Below are 25,377 nucleotides of genomic sequence, written 5' to 3' on the forward strand. Positions count from 1 at the left end.
AAAGTTAGCATAGCGATGGGCAAGGAATTTTCCCTGACTTTTTTCCGCAGAAAATTGTATGTGGGAAGGGAGATGGAAAAAATGTCCTCTTAAAAATCGGAACCCATTTCCCACATTGCCAATTCCACAAATGTATAAGTGAATAATTGAAATACCGTTTCACGGTGTTTTCGGAAGGTTGCAGAAAAAACCTTTTCGATTTTTTTTTCTCAAAGGAAGTCTTCCTCGAATTGAATTTTAAATCCGGTAACAATCACTTTTTGATGGGAGCAATGATGAAAAAAACGCGAACAGCGAAAGTAAAATCAATTTCCTAATGTGTCATTTGTGATTCAGAGCGTTTATTTGTTACGTGTCTCGAATTTTCACCACCGAAATGTTCAATTAGATTAAGATGGAAGGTTATTTTTACATGTGACCGAAGCTCTTGAATATTTTATTATTCTCACAATTGCTTCAAATGTTTATTTCATTGTTCGTTTTATGAATAAACTTCTATAAATAGATGTTTGAAAAATAAATTAATCAAAATCAACTTTCTCTCAAATTTCAGAAGCGAACAAAAACTTCTTGAATTTAATTGATGAAATTACAAGGTCATTCAGGGTCCCCAGCTTAGGACTTTTTTGCCACCTAGAATGAAAAGTGGCGTGACTTTGGGTAATTTGGGGGTCCAGCCGCGAAAGCGAAAATAAATTACCCCAAAAAGAAACCTCGACCGGGTGAATACTTTCCATTTCGTTCGGTTGACATGTCGGAATAATTACAGAGTCCAATCGCATAAAGCTCCACCCACCTCGAATATTCTCAAGCAAACGAAGTCGAAGCTGGATGGGCTGCCCGAAATGTTTAAGCAGTCACCATTAAATAAATCGTCTTTTTAAGATTCCACCCGTTCATCGGATCGGTCTGGCGTTTTTCTGAGTTTTTTTCCCTACCATTACGGACGATCAGAATTTGGTGATTATTAGCAATTGGAAATGAATAATGAGCGTTATTTCCGGACAGCGAATAAAATGTATCGTGGGTATCGTGACAAATGACCATTCCCCGGTGGAAACGATGAGGAGTTAATGTGTAGGAGTTTTTCTTACCTTTCCTTTCAAATTCGAAGGGGGTGGCAACATTTTCGGAAAGCACCTTCCCTTTGCTTGGCGACGAAAATGAATTCTAAATGATGGATAACCAAATCTCGAACACATATATTATTAGAGATTCATGCGGCAATACAAATTGATGACATGGCGCCCGATTGCGATTTAATCGTAATTGATTGATAATCAAATTTCGTGCATGCCTCGCATAGAGATTATATCATGCTGTTAAGATTGGGTGATCCGCGAGAATTGATAAGGACTTGTTTTAAATCTTTGTACTTCGACCCCGGTCGCAAAATGGTGATAACATAAAACAAAAGATCCTGCTAAGAGATCTCCAGAATCTCAATTGTTTCAAAATATATAACGTTTTATTTAACTTCGAGAGAAATAAGGAAAGAAAAAATAGTCGAGGTTCGCACTAATCTTTTTTCTTATGCTCACAACTCATCGTAAATTTTGCTTGTATTTGCCAATTGACTTTTTGCTACGCTGTATTGACACACATATTAAAAAAAAGAAACAAGTAAAAGTTGACTCAAGAGAAGCTCACTAAAATATCTGTAACTAGCTGATCCCATACGAACTCCGTTTCGCTTTCAACTTGGAATATGTCATGAACAGTTTGTATGAAAGCCAATTGCCAAGCATTTTCCAGATGCACTTCTGAATTCATTGTTAAGTAATAATTGCAAAAATATTGGACGATCACTTTGTCTGTTGTCTGCTACTAAATCGGAAATTAGGAATCCTTTGACCGTGCCAAAAAACCACGTGTATAAATTTCGACTGGATCATTGCATAACAACGCAATTATTGCCAAAAAGCTAAACCCCTTTCAGGGGCTCTTATACAATTTTTGATGACTGAAATCGATTGCCCTTCCCTCAAAACTCCTGTGTGCAAATTTTCAAAGCAATCTATTGTATAATAACGTCAATATTGTTAAAAACAGTTTTAAATTTATATGGACGACCCCTTTCGTCGACCCCTGGCAAAACATTTGACATCTGAAATCGATTGCCTGTCCCTGAAAACTACCGTGTGCAAATTTTCATCCCAATCCGATGTAAAATAACGACGATATTGCAAAAATATTGAAAGGTTTATATGGACGACCCCCTTTGCCGGCCCCTTACACTGAATTTAATACCTGAAATCCATTGCTTATCTCTCAAATCTCTCGTGTACCAATTTTCGTCTGAATCCGATGTATAATATTGACCACATCGCATTAACAGTGAATTTTTGATATGGACGACCCCTTTGGCTGACCCCTGATTTCAGTTTAGATAAGTGAAATCAGTTGTTTGTCCCTAATAACTCCTATGTGCAAATTTTCACCCCAATCCGATGTATAAAAACGTCAATATCACTAAGATATTGAAAATTTAATATGGACGACCCCTTCTGCCGGTCCCTTACACTGAATTTGATACCTCAAATCGATTGCACGTCACTCAAAACTATTGTGTACCAATTTTCATCAGAATACGATGTATAATAACGTCAATATCGTAAAAACAGTGAACAGTTAATATGGACGACCCCTTTGGCTGATCCCTTACACAAAATTTAACACCTGAAATCGATTGCTCGTCTATCAAAACACTTATTTGCAAATTTTCAACACGATCCGACGAAAATTAACGTCAATATCGCGAAAACAATATTTGTCTTGTATGGACGACCCCCTTCAGAAGGGGTCATCCGAAAATCTAAAAACATTTTTCATCCTTCCTGGTCCTAATGAGCATGCATGCCAAATTTCAGCTCTCTAGCCCTTAAGACGGCTGAGTCTATAGAGGACAAACAAACAAACAAACAAACAAACATACAGAAATTGCTTTTTATATATATAGATATTGAGAGAGTGCGACTATTTATCATCAAAATAAAGTGGCTCCAGAGACCATTCCGAATTCGGACATCCAAAGACATCTTAAATCAGACCATTCCACATTTAAGCTAATGTTTTTTCAAAGTCATAATGAAAGAAAAAAGTTGTTTAGTGAAGAGACTTTTTTTTAAATATGTCTTCATTTGTATCAATTTATCATAACATTTATATTACATTATTACATCAAATTAGGTGTTTATCTCAATAACAAACTGTTCAGAGCCCTATAGATTTCTAATCACTAAAATTAATTTATTCGGCTTAAATTTGTTGAGCATGATTAAGTACTTAAATGAAGGAGAACATCCTGTAATGTCCAAAAAAATAATAATAAACCTAAACCTAAAAACTACCCAAAAATTAAACTAATTGTCATCAAATCTCTGCGATAGAAGACTGCATCAATTTGCCTCTGAAGTTGGAGATGATGTTGTTGGCCGTCTCTTCGATAGATTCAATGCCCGCAATCCGATGAAGATCTTCGGTGCTGTGCCAAGGTGGAAGCCACAAAATCATTTTTAGCACTTTATTCTGAATCCTCTGGATGATTTTCTTACTCGTCGCGCAGCTGCTAGACCAAATCGGAATTGCATACATTATCGCTGGTCAGAAGACCTGTTTGTAGATGAGCATCTTATTTCGCAGACACAACTTTGATTTCCTGTTGATGAGAGAATAAAGAGATATTGTGTATTGATTACATTTAGATTGAATATCTTAAATGTGATTTTTAAAAGTAAGATTCCGATCAAGTGTGAGTCTTTAGTACTTCACGTGATCAGACCATTCTAATGAAACCCCATTAAAAGTTATGGAATGATTTTCATAAGGTTTTAAAAATTTAGCTCTTGGCTTATGGGGAAATAAAATAAGTTGAGTTTTGGAAGCGTGAGGAGAAATTTTCCACATTTTTAAGTTATTCAATTTAATACGATGGTTAAATCGTGCGAAAAATGGTCAACCTGTTAGCAGGGTCAAATTTTGAAAAATTTCGTGAAGGATATCAAAACTAACTTTCTAGCGGGCAGACCTCCTGTCAGAATTTTTTTGTTAACAAGCCTCATCTGAATGTTCCGGAGAAGAAACAGATGAAAAATTAATAAAAAATTTTAATCTAGTACTAAATTTGAATGATGATCAGTGGAAGTGGTGGTACAAAACGATCGACAAAATTAACTGCCAAAATACGGAACAAATTTCTACAAAACAGACCATTTTCCTTCCGCAGCATTTTCGAAGGTTTCTTCTAGTTGATACCCTTTTTTTGGTTAGATCTGAAATCGATAAAATCTTTAAAAACTGTAGTAGAATGATAAAAAGTCAAAAATGTTGCAGAAATAACTTCGGTTAATTAGAAAATTTGAGTTCTTTTGAGTTCAAGCTCTAGGAAATGCAAAACGTCATCAAAAATAGCCTTAACGTATAAAAACGGTAGTTCAAAGTATGCAATATAGATGGCACAGATGTTGCCAAAACATTTTGGCCAATAAACTTATTTATTAGATGCTATCTCAAAACCACTTGAAAATTTTTGCGAATACAGTCCTTATATTAAAATGAATTTCTGTCTGTCTTTCTATTCCCTATAGACTCGAAAACTACTGAACCGATTTTCTTGAACTTGGTAAGTGGGTGTTTATTAGGCCGGAGAAAGTTCCTATTACAGTTGAGACCCATCCCTATTTCTGGAAGGGGGTCTCCAAAGCAGAAAGAAATGTTTGCACAACTTGAGAACCATTCAAACAAATGGAACCAAATTCGGCATGGTAGGGGATTTTGCGAGAAATATTTTTAATTTAATGTTTGGTACTCCTCCTTAATTACAGAGGGGAAAAAGAAAGGGGGAGAGGGACTCTCTTATAATTTTTTATATAACTCCAGAATTAGTCAAACAAATGGAACTAGATTTGGCATGTGAGAGTATTTGGATACGGAAAATGTTTCAATGATTATATTTGAGAATGCTCCCTTCTTCCAGTGGAGATATTGAAATGGGTAGGGTGGCTTCCATACAATTTTTACTGCAAAATTCGGTAACTTTTAGAGCAAATGGAACCAAATTGGCTTCAGAGGATATTTGGATATGGAAAAAGGTTCTATGATTATTTGAAGCACCTCCCGATTTGCATTGGGAGGATAGGAAGAAGGGAGGCAGCCCATACAAATGTTTGCAAAACTGGTTAACTGATCAACCTAGGGGAATAAAATTCGGCATGCGAGGGTATTTGGGTGAACGAAATGTTCCCAAGATAGTTTGAAGCTCTTCCCACCTTTCATTAGAGAAACATTATATGGACAGGGTCTCCCATACATTTTTTTGCAGAACTGGTGAAATAATCAAGCAAATGGAACTAAATTTGGCATGAGAGGATATTTGGATATGGAAAACGACTCTATAGTTGTGGAGCCCCTTCTGATCCCTGTAAACAAATAGGATGAGAAGAGGGAGCTACCACAGTTTTTTTTAAGATGTCGAGTGTTAATCAGTGCAAAAGCACCGAATTCGGTATGAGATTGTATTTTGGCGAGTGATGTTATTTGGGATCCTTTTTTATTTGGGGTCCTTCTTTTCTTCCATTGAGTGAGATAGGAAGAAGAGGCGGAAGCCTTATACATTTTTGTTGCATATGTATAGAATAAGTTACTCGAAAGAAACGAACTCTAGTGGGGGGGAGTTTTTGGGATGTAGAAATGCAATGCTTATTCGGGCACCCTCCAATGAAGAGATGAATAGGAAAGAGGAGCGCACTCATACATATTTGCATAACTCGATAGCATTTTAAGAAAATGGGGTCAAATTTGTCATAGGAAAGTATATGGAAATGATAATTTGAAAAACACCCATTCTTTTTTCAACAACTCGAGAAATGATCGGCCAAGATTTGCAAAGAAGGCAATCAAGCAAGTGATCATGCAAATGGAACCAAATTTAGCTTGGTAGAGGAATTTTACACAACTAAAACATTTATTGTGACAGAATTTAGGAACTTATGAATAAAAAAAATACAGAGTCTTTATTTTAGATACGAAATAATGAGTGGAAAACATATTTTAAGACAGGTTTGGAAAACAGAAAAGCATATTCAAGAAAACAAGAGTTAATCTCTTTAGTTAATTTTCCATCAATTTAAGAAGTTGTAGCAAAGCACATCGGGTCTGGATTTCTTTCTGCCTGTTTGTCTGTCTGTTCCCTATAGACTTTGAAACTACTTAACCGATATGCGTGAAACTTGGCAGGTGAGGGTATTTGAGGCCGGGGAAAGTTCCTATTATGGTTTTAAACATCTCCTCTTCATAGGAACAGGGAAGGGAGCCTTCAATACATAAGACAAATGTTTACAGTACTCGAGAACTGTTCAAGTAAATGGTGCCAAACTCGACATGCAAGCGTATTTGAGTAGCTGAAACATTTCAAAGATGGTAACTAACTCCTTTAACTATAGAGATTGAAAGGGGAGAGGGGGGCACTCATACTGATTTTTAATAACTCGAGAATAAGTCGAGCAAATCAATCAAATTTTGGCATGGGAGAATATTTAGATATGTGAAAAAATTATATTATTGTTTTAGACCCCTTCCTACTTCCATTAAGAGGATAGGAAGAGGCGAGGGGGTCAAAAGGTTCCGAATTTGGTATGCGTGTATTTTGATACGAGTAACGTTTCTATGATTATTTTAGACCCCTAGGAGGTAGGTAGGGTACGCAGTTTATTGCATAGCTCTAGAACTATTCGATAAAATGAGACCAAATTTGCGTAGGTGGTTATTTGGGTACGATCATCATTTTATGATTGTTTGAGGCCCCTTTATCTTCCATTGAATGAGATAAGAAGAGGAGACGAGAGATCTAAACATTATTTTTGCACATCAAAAGAATAAATCATATTAGTGGCTTGTGATATAGCTCAGTTGGCAAGTCTGTTGTCTCCTGAGCCGATGTCCGCGAGTTCGAGCCCAAGAGTAAACATCGAACACAGTTGTAACGATAGTTTTTCAATAACGATCCGCCAACTGCAACGTTGATAAAGTCGCGAATGCCATAAAGATGGTAAAACGACTATAATCGAAACAAAAAAAAAAAAAAAATAAATCATAGGAAAGATACCAAATTTAGTACATTAAATTAAAGCAAATTAAAGCTAGATAACTTTTTAAGCAAATGGGGCAAAACTGGCATGGGAGAGTTTGTGAAAGGCATGATCATTAAAGACTCCCTACTTCTTGAAAAAAAAGGAAGAGGGGTGCCCCCATTTATGTTTTCAAATAACTCGAGAAATGATTGAGCAAATTGGGCATAGAAGGGGTCAGCTAGTACAATATAAATGTTTTAAATTAAGACACAAATGGCTTAAAAATAAAAATGAAAATATCGACCTGATGTAACTCCCTCAAATAGCCACTGAAGACATAAATCCAGCTGCCTGACTCTGTAGTAAAAGAAAAGAGAAACCCATTGAATCGGTAAAAAACTTTTACCCGACTCAATTCAATTTCCTTGAAAAATTTTCCACACTTTTCCGCTAAGATACCTACAACCGACTGAAGCGCTTGCCAGATGAGCAAAAGCAAAAATCACAAACCCATTGGGTAGCTTCACAACCCAAGAGCTGGGATCAGACTTTCGAAAACTTTTCGTGCAACCTTCCCTGGGATGATTTTTTTCCTCTCTTCCAAAGACTTTTTTGCAACCCCTCAAGTTTTTTTTTGTTCCGATGACTTTTTGAAGACTGCCACTATTCGGTTCGGTCGAAAAGTTTTCTTCGACAGCCAGCCAGCCAGCCATCGCTAACATTGTTTCAACTGATCGTTCTGGTGTTTTCTTCTTGGTTGTTGACTTTTTGCCAATAAAGATGAGCACTTCCTTTTACCGGGCGCGCCGACTAATAACATCTTAATATCTCCGGAAGGAAAGTTATCGTTGCTTCTTGCTGCTTCCACAGTTATGCTGATCTATCGATTTTGTAGCTCAGTTTTAACTAACTTTTTTTTTCTCTACCGGAAAATGTTCGCTTATTGAACCATAACATCTACTTAAATTATCCTTTTATAGGATGGTTAGCAAACCAGAGACGAATGTTAACTGAGGTTGTGGGATAGTGAGGTGGTACATCGATTGACCGCAAATTTTGTGAGAAAACAGAAAATTATTTCCACTCATTGACTCACCTAGGAATGGCATCGATTGTCTTCAGAAAGTTTTCATTTTTCTTTTATTTGTAAATGTAAGAACAAAGCGGAGATGGATTTGAAACAACATTTAATTTTATTGTTTATACCTTCAGCTGCATTCTCGGTGGGTCTTAGAAAAAACACTGCTCGTAATTTTGTGGAAAAAAAAGGAAATTTCAAACTATATTTTATATTCCTGCAGTTGCATGATGCCCCTTTTGTAGGGTTTGAAAATCAAGCTCAATTGAGCGAGCTTCGCTGCTCAAAATTTGTTTGGCTCTGTTTTAATTGCGCATTCTAGTAAACTGAAGGTCATTTCCAATGTGAAATCGGGCGCTGAATCCGAAAATGAAATCTCAGTAGAACCGTATTTGAGTTATGCTCCAAATATGAAATTTCGAAAAAATTAAAAAAGTTCTTGTACTTAGATTAAAATATCTTGGACGGCATAACAGTAATTTGAAATCCCTCTTTTGCATATTGAAGGTAAATAAGTTTTCTATCGATCATTTGAACACTGTTTTTGCGTGTAACGGACCACCCTAATTCCGATAGAAGCAATAAGAAGAAAAGACAGGAAGGAAGAAAAAGGAGATGAAGAGGAGAGGCAGTCAAGTTTGAGCCGGGTAAGTGAGCGGTAGAACTCGATCGTTAGAACAGAAGTTCTTAAAATATTCGGGAGATTCGGCGGAGTTTAAGTTTTTCTAAGTTGGAGGTTCATGGGTCGACGGGAAGTAGTGTATTTTAGTGGCCGGAATAGGTTGAAGGGTCACAACTGGGGGCTCAACCGGGATTAATCCCATCAGAATATTGAGTGTGGATTCGATGCAAGATAATGGTGGAAACAAAAGTGTAATAAATAGCCAAACAGATCTAAAAAGAATTGGCGCGATCAGACGTCTGGTCTGTAAGAAGCTTTCTATACGAGTGTCGACAAAGAGTTTTTAGGAAGACGAGCAGAAACGAGTGAGATCACAACATTGGTGAGCACGTGAGCGCTTTTTGACCGAGGCGCGTATTGAAAGGCGACGTTGAAGCAGGAGACCTGATTGGAGCAGTGCAGTGCGTCAAATTATAGGAGAAGATAATTGAAAACAAAAGTGTTTGAGAAGTGTGGGTTTTGAGAGCTTAGCCGACTAAACTCCGGGATTGGTATTGTAGTGAGAGAATATTGTGTGGAACGAATACTATTGATTTGATAAATATTAGTGAAGTGGAGACCAGATATAGGTGTTTGTATGATTTTTACGAATACTTAATCAAAACAAACCGGGAAGCAAAACAAACCATTTGTACTGCAATGGAAAACAATGATTTCTCTTGGCTCAGCATACCACCGACGGCGGAACAAAATCCGCTTCCAAGAATAAGGTTTGCTTCGACCCCGAGAAGCCAGGGGAATGTTGTTATGCCGACAAATCAAGCAGGAGTAGTGGATACGCAGCAGGTGGTGCCAGAGGTAGGAGACGCATCTAGGCCCCAACAACAGAACGGATCTGCGAATGAAAATGATATGGCTGGAAAGAACGCTGAACGGAATGCGGAGCCGATCGGGGAAATATCGGATGAACAACGGACACAAAGCCTTTTAGAACAAAATCTTCGTGGGCAGAACATCCTTTTGAACATGGTTCAAGCTCTGAACGCTCGGATCGAGGATTTGGAGAACAATTTAGGCGGGGCGAAGGTTCATCAAAATCCTCCCAGAGGAAACTACGATTGCTCAATACCGCCTAATACTGCGCCAGCAATCAACAACAACATGGAATGCGCCGGGAGTAGCAGGCAGGCGCCGAATTCGATGAGAGCATCTCCACAAACAACCATTGGGGGAGCGACTTTTCCGATTTGGCCTCAAACAAACGTTTATCAACCTAATTCAGGATTGCCAATGGGCCAACCTTTTGTAAATAGTTACGGGACTTGGCCAGGTATAAATGTCGTGGGAATAGGGCCAGGGAATCAATCGGGTCTTTATCATCATCAAAAAGCGTCAACAAACCATTTACCAAGGCCGGAAGTAACGGAAACGTTTACACCCAGAGGGTTTTGTGTTGAAAAACCCACCTTCAAGGGAACAAATGATGAGCAGCACCCAGTGGAATTTCTAAGGAGTCTCGAAAGATATTTTCTGCACAATTCTATCAGTCCTTTCGAAAAACTGTTGGTAGCTTTGTCGTGTATGACTGACGAAGCGAAAACTTGGGCTAGGGGTTTTGAACATCTTTTTCAAAGCTATGAGTTCTTCGTCTACTATTTTAGAGAGAACTTCTGGGGGCAAGTTAGCCAACGTCAAGTGTCAGAGGAAATTATGCGAGGTTCATATATCCAGCGGAATCGTTCGCACATGGCAGAATATTTTTTAAATATTGTTGCCAAGGCAAGATACTTGACTCCACCCCTAACGGAGCGTGAGCTCATTCAAAACATTTCTCGTCACTTTCCCCGAAATGTTCAGCATCTATTGGGTTCGTGTTTAGAAATAGGTTCAGCTTATCAAATCCTGCAGTCCGAAGATCGGTTCATTAATACCAATACCAGACCATATGCTAACTCCGGAAATCAGCAAATGGGGAGAGAATCCACTCCAGGCCGGTATCAAAGGTCGGGAAATAATGGCCATAGTCAGGGGGGGAGCTCGACATCAGGTAATATTCGCTTGGCCACGGTGGAGGAGCAGGAAGGAAACGATCAACGGGAATCAGCGGTGCTAACGGTATTTGTCGGAAGGGAAGAGCTGTTGGAGGAAGACGGCAAGGCAGAGGAGCAGCAATGCATCGCTCGAGTTCACCAGTCACCCTATTTGGCGATACAAATTTCGGAAATTTACATTGAAGCTTTAGTTGACAGTGGTTGTGAGCTTTCATGCATCTCAGGTGACCTGTATGACAGATTAAGAGCTGCCGAAATTTCTATGGCTGAATTTCCAGTTCAAGCCATTACTGTTTGCGGTCCTTTCGGTAAAAAGAGTAAGAAGGTAACTTCACAAGTCTTGATTACTCTTCGAATTGCAAATCAGCTAATAGGTGTTTCGTTCATAATTGTCCGAGAATTGATGAATTCAATTATTCTGGGTGAAGACTTTCTAGAAAACTACGCTGTTTGGGTTCATCATGACGAAAAACGAATCCGAATGATACATAACAAATTGGAATTCTGGGTACCGTTTTGTTGCAACACTGATAAAGCAAACTGTTCAGAAAAAATTTCTCTATGTGAACGGATGGTGAACTTTATCGAAGGTAGTTTGGATGAAGAGGAAGAAATAGACGAATCCATTGGAAACCACATACAGCTGAACTCCGAAGAGCAACAGCTTTGGTCTGAACTTCAGAGCGAATTTTTGAACATTTTTTCCGAGGAGAAACCGGGGTTAACGGAAGAATACCATCATGAAATTTACGTCGCGGATCAAAAACCATTCAATATGAAACAGTATCCAATTCCGATATCTCGAGCACGTATTGTTGAATCAAAACTGGAGCAAATGGAGGAGTGGGGCATTATCTCTCGGAGCCCTACATCGTATGTCAGCCCATTAGTAACTACCATCAAGAAAACCGGAGATGTACGTGTTTGTTTGGATGCACGTAAACTCAACAAAGTCTTGGTTAAGGATCATGAGAAGGCCCCGAACATTCAGGAGATTCTCCAAAAGTTTGATGGTGCAAAATATTTTTCTTCGGTCGATTTAACGTCATCTTACTGGCAAATCCCTATCGTACCGGAACACAGGAAATTTACTGGATTTATGTACAACTCGAAAACCTATGTTTTCAATGTTCTACCGTTCGGCATTTGTACTGCAGTAGCTAGTTTCTCAAGAGCGATGGACCAAATTTTGGGAGCAGAAATTCTTGAGTTTGTAGAAAAATATGTGGACGATTTGCTAGTTCACTCCACTACTTTTTCCCGCATTTGGAGCATCTCAGAACACTTTTTAGCAGACTCAAAAAGGCAGGATTAAAGATCAGTGCATCAAAATCACTGTTTTCCGATCTCAAGTGTCCTTCTTGGGTCATATTATTGGAGCTGAAAGGATATCAATCGACCCTGGAAAAACATCGGCAATCCAAAATTTTCCTCTGCCACGTTCTGTTCACGATCTGCGGTCATTTCTTGGATTGGCCACCTACGTAGCGCGCTTTGTTCTCCAGTTTTCGATCATCGCAGGACCTCTTTATGAGCTTCTTAAGGCAGGCCGAGTTTGGAGGTGGAAAGAGGAACAAGAAATGGCTTTCCGGAAGTTAAAGGAGTTGTTCATGGTATATACTATGCTCCGGCATCCAGATTTAGATAAGGAGTTCGTGGTGCAGACGGATAGTTCGACAAGAGGTTTGGCTGGAGTTCTTTTTCAAAGAGACGACTCTGGGAACAAAATGGTGATAGCTTACGCGAGTCGAACACTTAAGCCAGCAGAAGTCAATCACACGGTCACAGAACTGGAGGCGTTGGCAATAGTTTGGGTTCTGGACAAGTGGCGTCAGTATTTACTAGGACGACACATCACCATAATAACGGACCACAAAGCTCTCATATTCTTGAAACAGTGTAAGCTGCTTAATGGTAGACTAACGAGGTGGATTCTATTTTTGCAACAGTATGATTTTGACATCGAACACTGCGAGGGCACCGAAAACACCATTGCAGACACGTTATCTCGCTATCCGGAAGGGCAAAATCATATCACTGCATCAGGCCGCTCAGGCCACGATTAATATTGCTGCAATTAAGCCTACATCGCAAATAGAGAGAAACTTCAGGTCCGCAATGAAGCATATTGATACCTTACAAGCTCAAGATTCGAAGATTAGTAAAATCAAATCAACCTTGATCAGCTCCGATGATGAAAATGCAAACTATCGGCTGGAAGGGGGTGTATTATTTTTGCGTCAGAAACGAGACAAGGTTTGGCGGCTATGGATACCCTGTGAAGCCGTTTCCGATGTCCTCAAGTACTACCATGAAGAAAAAGGTCATTTTGTAGGCAAAACCTACAGAGCGATGAAACAGTCAATGTATTGGCGAGGAATGCGAAAAGATCTGAAAACGTTCATAAAGCAATGTTTGACTTGCCAATTAGCTAAGAATCAAAACTTCAAACTTACGGGAACGTGTAGGAGCATTCTTCCCCAGCGGAAAAACCAGATAATCTCAATAGATCTATATGGACCTTTGCCAACAAGCAGGGGCGGAGTAAAGCATATCATGGTATTGCTGGATGTTTTCACTAAGTTTGTGACCTTCTACGGAGTGCGGAGACCAACTTCCGTAGTATTGTGGCGACGTCTTGAAAAGTATACGGAAGATCATGGTAAACCGGATGCAATACTTTGTGATCAAGGGACACAATTCACTTCAAACTTTTGGGTGAACAGTTGCAAGGATGCTGGAATCAGGTTGATTCATACTTGCGTACGGCACCCACAGGCTAATCCGGTGGAAAGAGTCATGCGAGAATTGTCACGTTTATGCAGAACATATTGTCAAGGTAACCATAAAACTTGGGCGAACAAAATTGATAAGTTCGCTGAATTTTTAAACGCTGCATGTCACGAGTCAACTGAGTGTACTCCGTTCGAGCTACAGTTTGGGAAAAAGCCACTGGATACTCTGCGTCAGTTACTTGAGTTTCCTCCGGGCAGCGAAGACATGGTTGATGTGGCCGTTGTTCGGGCGACATTATTGCTCAAATCGCGAAAAAGAAATCGTCGAGCACCGAATCCATCTCCACGATTCCAAGAAGGCGACATGGTGCTAGTGAAGGCCAATCCTGTGTCTTCGGAACAAGATGGTGAAATACAGAAGTTTTTCATGGTTTATGAGGGGCCGTATCAAATATCAAAGGTGTTACACGAAGACGTTTATTGTTTGGTCTACCCTAAAAATCGGAAAGAGCGAAGACGGTTTCATATAAGTCTTTTGAAACCGTTTTATGATCGCTCAGAAGAATAATATATATCAATCCGCGAATGGTGAATCTTAAGGAAGTCACGAAACCGGCAAATGTGCCATTCGCTAGTTTGCGCTGGAAGGGGGTGTTGTAACGGACCACCCTAATTCCGATAGAAGCAATAAGAAGAAAAGACAGGAAGGAAGAAAAAGGAGATGAAGAGGAGAGGCAGTCAAGTTTGAGCCGGGTAAGTGAGCGGTAGAACTCGATCGTTAGAACAGAAGTTCTTAAAATATTCGGGAGATTCGGCGGAGTTTAAGTTTTTCTAAGTTGGAGGTTCATGGGTCGACGGGAAGTAGTGTATTTTAGTGGCCGGAATAGGTTGAAGGGTCACATGCGTTTGACCAACAGTATTGCTGATATTAGTGAGTTTATGAGAAAAAAAATTATTTAAAACGCATTGTTTTAGAGAAAATTTTGTTTCAACGAAAGTTTTAGACTCGATGGTAGCATTTAAAAAACCTGATTTCTTTGGCGCTTGAATGCCAATTTAAAACAAAGATTTCAAGTGGTTATTTTTCAAAATCGGTTGAAAATTGAAGAAGTTATGGCTACTTTACAATAACAGTATTTTTTATAGTTTTTAATAATTTAACGAACCGCAGTACACTTATCATAGTACAGGAAGAATGAAACTCACTCGCTCCAAGTCAAAATCTTTTATTAGCTTACCAGAAGGTCACATGCCAAGTTTATGGAAGATCTGACCATAGTTGCTTAAGTCTCAAACGTGAATAAAATTTTGAGGTATTTTGCCCGGAAGGAACGAAAAATACTGGTTTTTCATCAATAACTTTTTTCATCACTAGCTGATTGTTCTTTATGGTTGATTTTATTGAAACCTAAGTTGAGACAAATATTTCACCCGAAGACTGTAACTCGATTGGATTTGAAACAGAAAAGTTATTGCGGTTCAAAAAATGTATTTTGGTCGAAAATTATCGTATAAAACGCAATGCGTAAAAAGTATCATTGCGTGTTGGACAAAATTTGCGGCCTTTGAACTGCAACAACTTTTTTACTTCAAGTCCAATCGTGTTGCAGTCTTCGGGTCAAATATTTGTCTTAACTAAGGCTTTTAAAAACTTAACCATAAAAAACAATCAGCTAGTGATGAAAAAAGTTATTGATGAAAAACCAGTATTTTTTGTTCCTTCCGGGCAGAAAACCTTAAAATTTTATTCACGTTTGAGACTCAAGGAACCCCTCCCTATGGTCAGATCTTCCTGAAACTTGGCATGTGGTCTTCTGGTAAGCTAATAAATAATTTTGACTAGGAACGAGTGAGATTTATCAAGTTTCATTCTTCCTGTACTATTATAAGTGTACTGCGGTTCGTTAAATTATTAAAAACTGCAAAAATTACAGTTATTGTAAAGTAGCCATAACTTCTTCAATTTTCAACCGATTTTGATAAATAACCACTTGAATTCTTTGTTTTGAATTGACATTTAAGCGCATAAGAAAATCAAATTTTTTAAATGTCACCATTGAGTCTAAAACTTTCATTGAAACAAAATTTTCTCTAAAAAATGCGTTTTTAATAATTTTTTTTCTCATTAAGTCACTAATATCAACAATACTGTTGGTCAAACGCAAAAACAGTGTTCAGATGATCGATAGAAAATTTATTCACCTTCAATATGCAAAAGAGGGATTTCAAATTACTGTTATGCCGTTCGAGATATTTTAATCTGAGTATAAGAACTTTTTTTAATTTTTTCGAAATTTCACATTTGGAGCATAACTCAAAAACGGTTTTACTGAGATTTTTTTGACTTTCATTTTCGGATTCAGCGCCCGATTTTACATAAAAAATGTTGGTCAGTTAATCAAGTTCACGATTTTTTTTTTAAATTTATTCTATTAAAAGATCTAGAAACCAAACTACAAAAAGTAGAGAATTTAAAAGTAGAATAAAAAACTTTTTTAAATGAAAATTTTCAATTTATCCATTCCATTGCAAAAGGTAATAACTTCTATAAAAGCCACGATAATCAAAAGTTTATGCTTCGATTGCATCAAACATAAAATCGAAAAATTCTTTCAGTTCAGAGGCCACCTTCAAAACATTCTCTGTAAGACCCAATTCATTATGATAATTGCAACCCAACAGCAAACAACAGCCAAGTTTGATTGCTACCGATCAGCTGAAAACAATTAAACCAAAACGCTCGCAGTTAATTCATAAAATTTAATAAATTCTCCAGCAGCCGCCCAGCAAAACCCCTTCCAGCAATCAGAAAAAAGAGACAAAACGATTGAAAACAATCGTAAATTCATTAACCACGCTCAACCACAACACAACGCAGAATGTGAAATTCGGAGCACGCAATTAAAAGGATTATCCGACCCAGCATCCAGCCAAACAGATCAGGCAGTCAGCCAGCTCAAGCGTCATGCCGAACGAGGCCATCTTTTGGCTTTGGTTTGCCCTTATATCTTTGTGTGTTTTATTTTTTTTGGTTTTTCAAATTTTTCAATTGAATACTTTCGGAAAATAACAATAAACTCACACGCACCGGTACACGTTGGAAATCCCCGATAGAACCATGCAGCGGCTCATTACGCCACGTTACGTAATTGAAGGGTTTCGGGATCAGAGGCCGGCTGGAAATTGAACAGACCCCCAATGGCTCGATTCGCAAACGAAATTGTGTACTTTTATTTTTGATTGTCTTCCCTGCAGATTTAACACGCTTCGGAGGGGTCAATTTTCTGTTGGGAAATTTGCAATGATACTGCTGCCCGGTTTAAAATCTCGTATCGGGGATTAAGGCTAGGGGACGTCCTATAATTTAAAAATTCTAAATATTACTATCCCTAAAACTGAGTTTATTTTAACCTAACAAACATATTATTCCTGTATAACAAAATCAAGTAATCTTAACTTCTTACTTCTAACTGTATGTAAGGTCACAAATGAAACGAGGACGGAATTTTTGAATACTTCCTAGGGATTTTTCTGTGTTGTTTCGAAAATACAAGCCGTTAGTAAGGCTAGGGAGTTGGTATGAGGTAAAACGATAAAATAATCGAATCAATTTTCCCGACGCGCCCCCTGCTGACCGCCCCCTTCTCATTCGACTTTCCACTCCACCCACTACAGAAGCTCGGACCCAGCCACCCAAAATTTCCTCCACCAATTGTTTGGGCGGCCGGCGATTTTATTCGGTTATGTGAAAACAACAGTGCGTTTGTGGGCCTTTGGGGAAATCAGATATGGAAGCGAACGCATAAAAACAGATACAGAAAACAAAAAAAAACAAAAAAATAAATTTATTTGCGAGTGCGCTCGTGTATATGATTATTTCATTGGGATTTTGGGGTTGGAATCAGGCTGCTTGAATTATGTAACGATATACAAGTGGCATGGCGGCGCGGTCTGGATTGGCCTTCGTGGGTTGTGAAAAACTGATGCAAATAAACTCACGTTTTACGGGTAGAGCAGAAAACGATTGAGTGGTGCTTGGCTCTCTATTTTGACCGTTGATCAGTCAATTGGTTGGCTGCTATTCAAAAACGGTTTAAAATAGTCATCAAATTGAAATAAAAAATAAAAATTACTAACCATATTGAAACATTAGAACATTTTGCAAACATCTTGTTTGGTACACTGTGACACCAATTCTAGTAATTTTTGATCTATTCGAACTTAATTTTACATCTTTCATGTACCTGAAGCTGATACAAGTAGAAAATTACAGTGGTGATGCATACATTCAGGGGTAAAAACTACGTGAGATATATTAGGCATAAGGCAGCGCACTTAGCAGTTGATTTCGAAAGCTAAATAGTAGTTCCGCTCAAAATCCAAAATAGTTCCACTGAAGATCATGTTTTACTTTTAAAACTACGCGATTGATTTATATTTTGATGGAAAATAAAGTCATTTTTATGAGTTTTTCTACCATTTAAATCATTAAGAATTCAGAAGAGAGATTGGGAACACTGGTTAGAGTACGCCGCGAATTTTTCAAGCGATAAAATTTGAATCGATATTGTGTGTTGTGATGGCTTTTAAATATATTGATTTAACGTATTCGACGCGACTTCCATCTGTACCGTTGAGCCGTCAACACGTACGCCGGAGCATCGTATCGTTGCTGTGTATCTGCAGGAACATTTCACATTATTTATTTTTTTCCTTACCTGTTTTTCAATCAGCACTTTTCAGTGCTTAAATTATTTTCATTTTCTTTTATTCATATTTTCTCTTTTCTTTCCAGCATGGGGAAGTCATCGGCTGGGTCAAGGGCTGGTAGAAAGCGAATTGCCGAAACTAATTCAGGTCCATCGCCCAAAAAAGTTGAAATTTCCAATTCATTCGATGTCCTTCATAACATCGGTGATGAGGAAATATTCATATTTAATTCTGATAAGAGTACTAAGAAACCTTCTTCTTCTTATACTCTTAAAAACGAAAAGATTCCACCAATAACGGTCACGATTCCTGACTTCAATGCCTTTCGAAAAGAAATCGTCACTTCCGTTAAGGATGTGAAGATTTCTTTTCAAATCGGTCGAAGGGGAACTGCTCGTATATTGGCGGAATCTTTTAATGATTTTCAAAAAATTTTAAATTATTTGAATAATAAAAAACATCAATTTTTTACTTACGACACTAGAAGTGATCGTCCATTTAAAGTTGTACTTCGTGGTCTCACCGGCGATCAGACACCGGATGAGATCACAGCTGAATTAAATTCTTTGTTAGGTTTTTCTCCAATTCAAGTAATTCAAATGAGGAAAAGAACCAACACGAATAATATCAGTAGTGTTGGTTTTGCTCCTGAGCTTTATTTGATCCATTTTAAAAAGGATCAGGTCAATAATTTGCAAATTTTGGAAAAGGCTCGTCTTATGTTTCATTGTCGAGTAAAATTTGAACCTTTTCGTAAATCCCATACCAATTTTTTACAAAATATTACGCAATGTCGTCGTTGTCAAGCTTTTTGTCATGGCACTAAAAATTGTAGAATGAATGCCAGATGCATGTTTTGCGGCTCATTCGATCATGAAAAGTCTAAATGCCTTTTTGGTGGTGATAAGCCAAAAACAGAATTTTTTAAGTGTGCGAATTGCGCAGGTAATCATTCCTCGAATTCTCTAGAATGTCCCGTTAGGGCAAAAATTGTTGCTTCTAGGAAAAATCCCAAAGTTTCCAGAAAAGTTTCTTCTCCTCCTTCCACTCTTTCGTCTTCACTAGTCAGACCGGCAAACAACCTGCCTGTTCGCGGTCAGCCTCGGCCTACATTGGAATCACGGCTGGGTAATACCCGAAGTGAATTTAATGTTACCTGGGCTGATTCTGCGCCACAAACTCGTTGTTTATCGTTCTCAGAGGTGGTTGAAAATGGGTTGCCCTCTTCAGGTTTAACTAATAAAAATGGGAAAAAACCAAGTCTCAACGTTCATGCGAAGGCTTGGGAAAATCCCCGAAATTCAAATACTTTTTCTTCTCCTTCATTTTCTGATCCTAACAATTTTGTTGATTTGGGTGAGATTACTGAGGAAAAATTAAAATTTTTGCATCAAAATTTAATGGAAATGATGCAACTTATGTTGAAAGCAAATTCAATGTTTGAAGCTTTTCAAACTTCTTTTAATTATGCTAACAAAATTATTATGACTTTGCGATTCCCTCATGGATCCAAATAGATGTTTAAATATTATGAATTGGAACGCTAGATCTTTGCTGGCTAACCAAGATGAATTCTTTTTATTTTTGAAAACTCAAAGCATACATATTGCTGCCATCACTGAAACTTTTTTAAAGCCAGACAATAACTTGAAAAGCAATGCTTTCTTTAAAATTTTACGAAATGATCGACTTGATCGACAAGGTGGGGGTGTAGCTATTGTCATCAATAGTCGTCTCAAATTTAGACTTCTTCCTTCTTTCAATACAAAAGTCTTAGAAACAATTGGAATTGAATTAGAAACTTCTATGGGGAAAATTATAATTGTTGCCGCATATTTGCCTTTTCAATGCAGCGGCGAACAGAAAAATTTTTTGAAGGGAGATTTGCAAAAACTCACCAGAAATAAATCTAAATTTTTTATTATTGGTGACTTTAATGCAAAACACCGATCTTGGAATAATATTTCATCAAATTCAAATGGGAATATTTTGTTTAATGCTCTGCAGGTTATTATACTGTTGAATATCCTAATGGGCATACTTGTTTTTCTTCAATTAGAAATCCCTCCACAATTGATTTGGTTCTAACGGATTTAGGCGAGCATTGTAGTCAATTAGTTACTCATGCGGACCTCGATTCCGACCACCTTCCAGTAACATTTTCTTTATCCCAAAGTCCCATTGAAAACCCTTTAAAATCAACTTTTAACTTTCAAAAGGCTAACTGGGAGCGATATATGAATTTTATTGAACGTAATTTAGATGTAAACGTTCCACTGAATTCAATAGAAGATATTGATTTGGCTGTAGAAAATTTGACAACTGCAATAGTCAATGCTAAAGTCGCTTCAATACCTAAAGTTAAACATAAATTCAATCAACCTTTGATCGATGATGATCTTCAGTTTTTGATACGACTGAAAAACATTCGTCGACGCCAATATCAACGTACTAGGGATCCTTATTTAAAATTTATTTATTGCGACCTTCAACAAGAGATCAAACGTCGTTTAAATTTCATTCGTAATGAAAATTTTGCTAAAGCAGTAGAGGATATAAAACCCTACTCAAAGCCATTTTGGAAATTAACTAAAATTTTGAAAAAGCCCCAGAAGCCAATTCCTACTTTGAAAGATGGGGATAAACTTCTTTTAACTAATTCAGAAAAGGCTCAAAAATTAGCCCAACAATTTGAGTCTGCTCATGATTTTAATTTAAACGTTGTAAGTCCAATTGATGCTCAAATTTCCCTTGAATTTGATGATATTCTTTCTAAGCAAAATGTGTTTGAAAGTTCTTGTGAGACAAATATTGATGAACTTAAATTGATTTTCAAAAAATTTAAAAATATGAAAGCTCCAGGGGAAGATGGGATTTTCTATATTTTTCTTAAAAAGTTGCCTGAAAGCACTTTAAATTTTTTAGTTAACATTTTCAACAAATGTTTTCTCTTGGCCTATTTTCCCAATAAATGGAAAAATGCCAAAGTAACTCCAATTTTGAAACCTGGAAAAAGTGCTTCAGAGCCTTCAAGTTATCGACCAATTAGTTTGCTTCCTTCTTTAAGTAAACTATTTGAGAGAGTTATTTTGAATAGAATGATGATTCACATTAATCAGAATTCTATTTTCCCTGATGAACAATTTGGTTTTCGTCATGGACATTCTACTACACATCAACTTTTGAGTGTAACTAATATGATTAACGCTAGCAAATCTGAGGGTTATTCAACTGGTGTTGCTCTTCTTGATATTGAAAAAGCTTTTGACAGTGTTTGGCACAAAGGTTTAGTATCTAAATTAGCTCGATTTGATTTTCCTGTATATCTCACCAAAATTATTCAAAATTATTTGACTAGCCGAACCTTACAAGTAAGCTATCAAAATTCATGCTCTGAAAGGACACCCATTAGAGCTGGTGTCCCTCAAGGCAGTATACTTGGGCCTATTTTATACAATATTTTTACTTCTGATCTTCCTGATGTCCCAGAAGGAAAAGGTAGAAGATTATTTGCTGACGATACTTTGCTTTCAGCCAAAGGTCGAAATTTACGGGTGGTACGCAGTAGATTGCAACAAAATTTAAATTCCTTTTTGAATTACTTGAAAATGTGGAAAATTTCTCCTAACGCCTCCAAAACTCAACTTATTTTATTTCCCCATAAGCCAAGAGCAAATTTTTTAAAACCTAATGAAAATCATTCCATAACTTTTAATGGGGTTTCATTAGAATGGTCTGATCACGTGAAGTACTTGGGACTCACACTTGATCGGAATCTTACTTTTAAAAAGCACATTGAAGATATTCAATCTAAATGTAATAAATACACTAAATCTCTTTATTCTCTCATCAACAGGAAATCCCGGTTGTGTCTGCGAAATAAGATGCTCATCTACAAACAAGTTTTCCGACCAGCGATCATGTATGCAGTTCCGATTTGGTCTAGCTGCTGCGCGACGAGGAAGAAAGCCATCCAGAGGATTCAGAACAAAGTTCTGAAAATGATTTTGCGGCTTCCACCTTGTCACAGCACCGAAGATCTTCATCGGATTGCAGGCATAGAATCTATCGAAGAGATGGCCAACAACATCATCTCCAACTTCAGAGGCAAATCGATGCAGTCTTCCATCGCAGAGATTCGTTCTCTTTATGTTTAGTTTAATTTTAAGATAGTGTTTAGTTTTAAGTATAAAATATTTTTGCTATTACAGGATGTTCTCCTACATTAAAAACTTGATTGCGTTCAGCAAATTTAAATCTTATAAATAAATTTTTATAATCTAGTTACTTATAGGGCTATGAACAGTTCATTATTGAGCTGAACACCTAGTTTAATGTATTATAAAATATAAAAAAAAAAAAAAAAAAAAAAAAAAAAAAAAAAAAAAAAAAAAAAAAAAAAAAAAAAAAAAAAACGTATTCGACGCATGAAATTCTAGTGGTCGCGAGTACAGTGAATTTTTTCAATGGATCATGTTATTTAAGTAGAAAACGGGAAATATGTGATTTGTGTTGTGATTAATGTTTGATCGATTACGTGGAGAAAAAAATTTCAGTAGAAGCTTACAGTATGTGAAAACCAGGTGGTGCTTATTGTGCGATTTGTGAAAGCTTTCACAACTGTGTCTCCGCTAAATTTGATGCGATGTTTTACCCCACCGATATGTTTCATCGTCGAGTCACAAAGGATCAGCAAGATGAGTATTATTTTTATTTCTTAAGTGTGTTAGTGTAACATTCATGAAGTCGTGTATGACAAAACATTGAATTGAATATCAAGACACATTTCCAATTCCCAGTGAGCTTTTTCCGTCTGACAGCTTTAGAAATTTGTACTACAACTTTAATGTCGAAGTCGATCAACTTAATTTTCACATCAGTGAGTCGGTCGGGTTTCATTCTCATCGCATAGAGTAATCGATAATCGATGAATTGATACAGGTAAAGTAGGGCTGCCATCCGTCTCGCATTTATTATTTTTTTTTTTAATACAACTCACAGTCCCGATTTTCAGCTGCTTTAAATTAAAATTTACAACATGAATGAATGGAATGCACAATTGCTTATGCAATATGGTATGAAATCGTAATCTTATAGAATGGTTTACTAATCAAATAAATTTAATGGCTTATTTATTTGTTATCATAGATATACGTTATCTAACAGCTTTGGTTTTTTCTATTGAACATAATATCAATATCAAATTTATTGTTATAAGAGATCTCTATTACATCACACTTTGTTTCATCGGTTTGTCGTTCTTAAAAATTCACGTTATTTTCTTAAAAGGACTATCTATAGTAGAACGTGTATTTGTTTTAGTACACTAAATTAAAGAACTTTTCTAACTACTGCACGTTCATGTGTATAGCACGTGTAATAATTATCTATGATATTTTCGTAGGATCGCGTGAAAAAATTAACCTCGGAAGTTAAATACTGCAAATCAAACGACAGAGTTTTTAAATAGTGCATATTTTCGAGCCTATCTACACAATGTGTACACATTCAAGATAAGAAATATCATCACTATTGAATTTCACAACAAGTTTTAGTTATAACTTTCAGGTATTGTGCTTGATACATGAAACACTTTGTGTATTTTGAAAATTATTCCGTTTCTTAATTTTCTTTTAGTTTTGTAATTTGAAGCGCAAGGTTTTAAATACATTTGATTGGTAAACCATAGTAAACTCCCTATTTTGATAACGATATCACTAAACATATTTGGAGTTTTATCAAATCGAACATATTTTTATTACATTGGTAGAACTGGTAGCCCTAACTTAAGCAGAACGTATATTTCGTACTGTCTTTATGTATTAGATTTTAGGATAGCAGAGTTATAAATATTAGCAGTAAAGTGCGCTTGATGAGAGAATGAAGTGTTATTCTGTATGAAAATAATGTAGTTGAAAGTAAAAGATTTATAGATGTAATTAGTGATTCTTTTCAACGAAATTTGGTTTTATGATGACGTAGCATTTGTTTCTGACATTTAACAAAAAGCGCACCTCAATAGAAGAGAAATTAAAGGTAGATAGCGTGTAAAAACTTTTCAAATGAAAGCTTTCAATCGTTACAATACATTACATTGTCTAAAATAGTTAACGCATAGTAGTGACATCTAGCGAGTAATTCACTACGGGACATTTCAATTCAAGAAAAACGTAGACTTTCAAGACAACTGCAGACTTTAAGATAAGTCTAGCGTAACATTTCAAAAGGGCGAAACTGCCAAATGTAAACAAATCGAGTTAACCGTCATTCCGGATGTACGCGGTTGCACTTTACCTAATTAACGCGGTTTCATTTTAAAATCACTTAAAATTTTCAAAAAATGAATAAAATTCAATTGGGCGAAACTTCCTGTAGATGCATTTTTGTTGAGACGTGAAGTTACGCCTATTCAAAATGGGGTTAATTTTTCTATTCGTGTAGGGCCAATAGGCGTAACTGAGTTGACCGCGTGTGACAAAACGGCCTAATTAGTTTTTGCGTGTAGGACCAATGGTCGAAACTTTAAAACCAAAACAAAAACGGCAGATCAATTGGGCGAAACTTGCAGGCGTAACTGAAATCGAAAACAAAAAAAGGCGAACCTCGAAAATCTCTGCCATTTAGTGAAAAAAGTTAAAAATTTTGATGACCAACGAATAATAAGTGAATATAATGCACATTTTTTAGTTTTGTTGAACGAAAAGTGGTCGATTTTTTAAATAGGTTTTGATTAGATGTTCCGAAATTTCAAACGCGTTTTTCTCGTTTCGAGCTAACTGCTAGTTTCGCCCTTATGAAATGTTACGCTAGAAGTGTTTCCTATTATTATAATTATTATTATTATTATTATTATTATTATTATTAGTTATAGACCTTTAACCACCCGTGTCATTCGGTTCGATCGAACATAGCAAAAATAGATTGGCAACACAGATATTTTATTAAAAATGCTGAAATAAAAACAAGATTTCTTTTTCATAAAAATAAATCAAATAAGTTAGAAACTTGTGAGCAGGTAATAGTTTCAAAATTTTAGTTTTCATTAACTCATTCCTTTCATCATGTGATCATGAGAATCATCAGATTTAAAAATAGGTTTAAAATTTGTCAAATT

The sequence above is a fragment of the Uranotaenia lowii genome, chromosome 3 (assembly GCF_029784155.1).
Source record: "Uranotaenia lowii strain MFRU-FL chromosome 3, ASM2978415v1, whole genome shotgun sequence".
In the NCBI taxonomy this organism is placed as follows: domain Eukaryota; kingdom Metazoa; phylum Arthropoda; class Insecta; order Diptera; family Culicidae; genus Uranotaenia; species Uranotaenia lowii.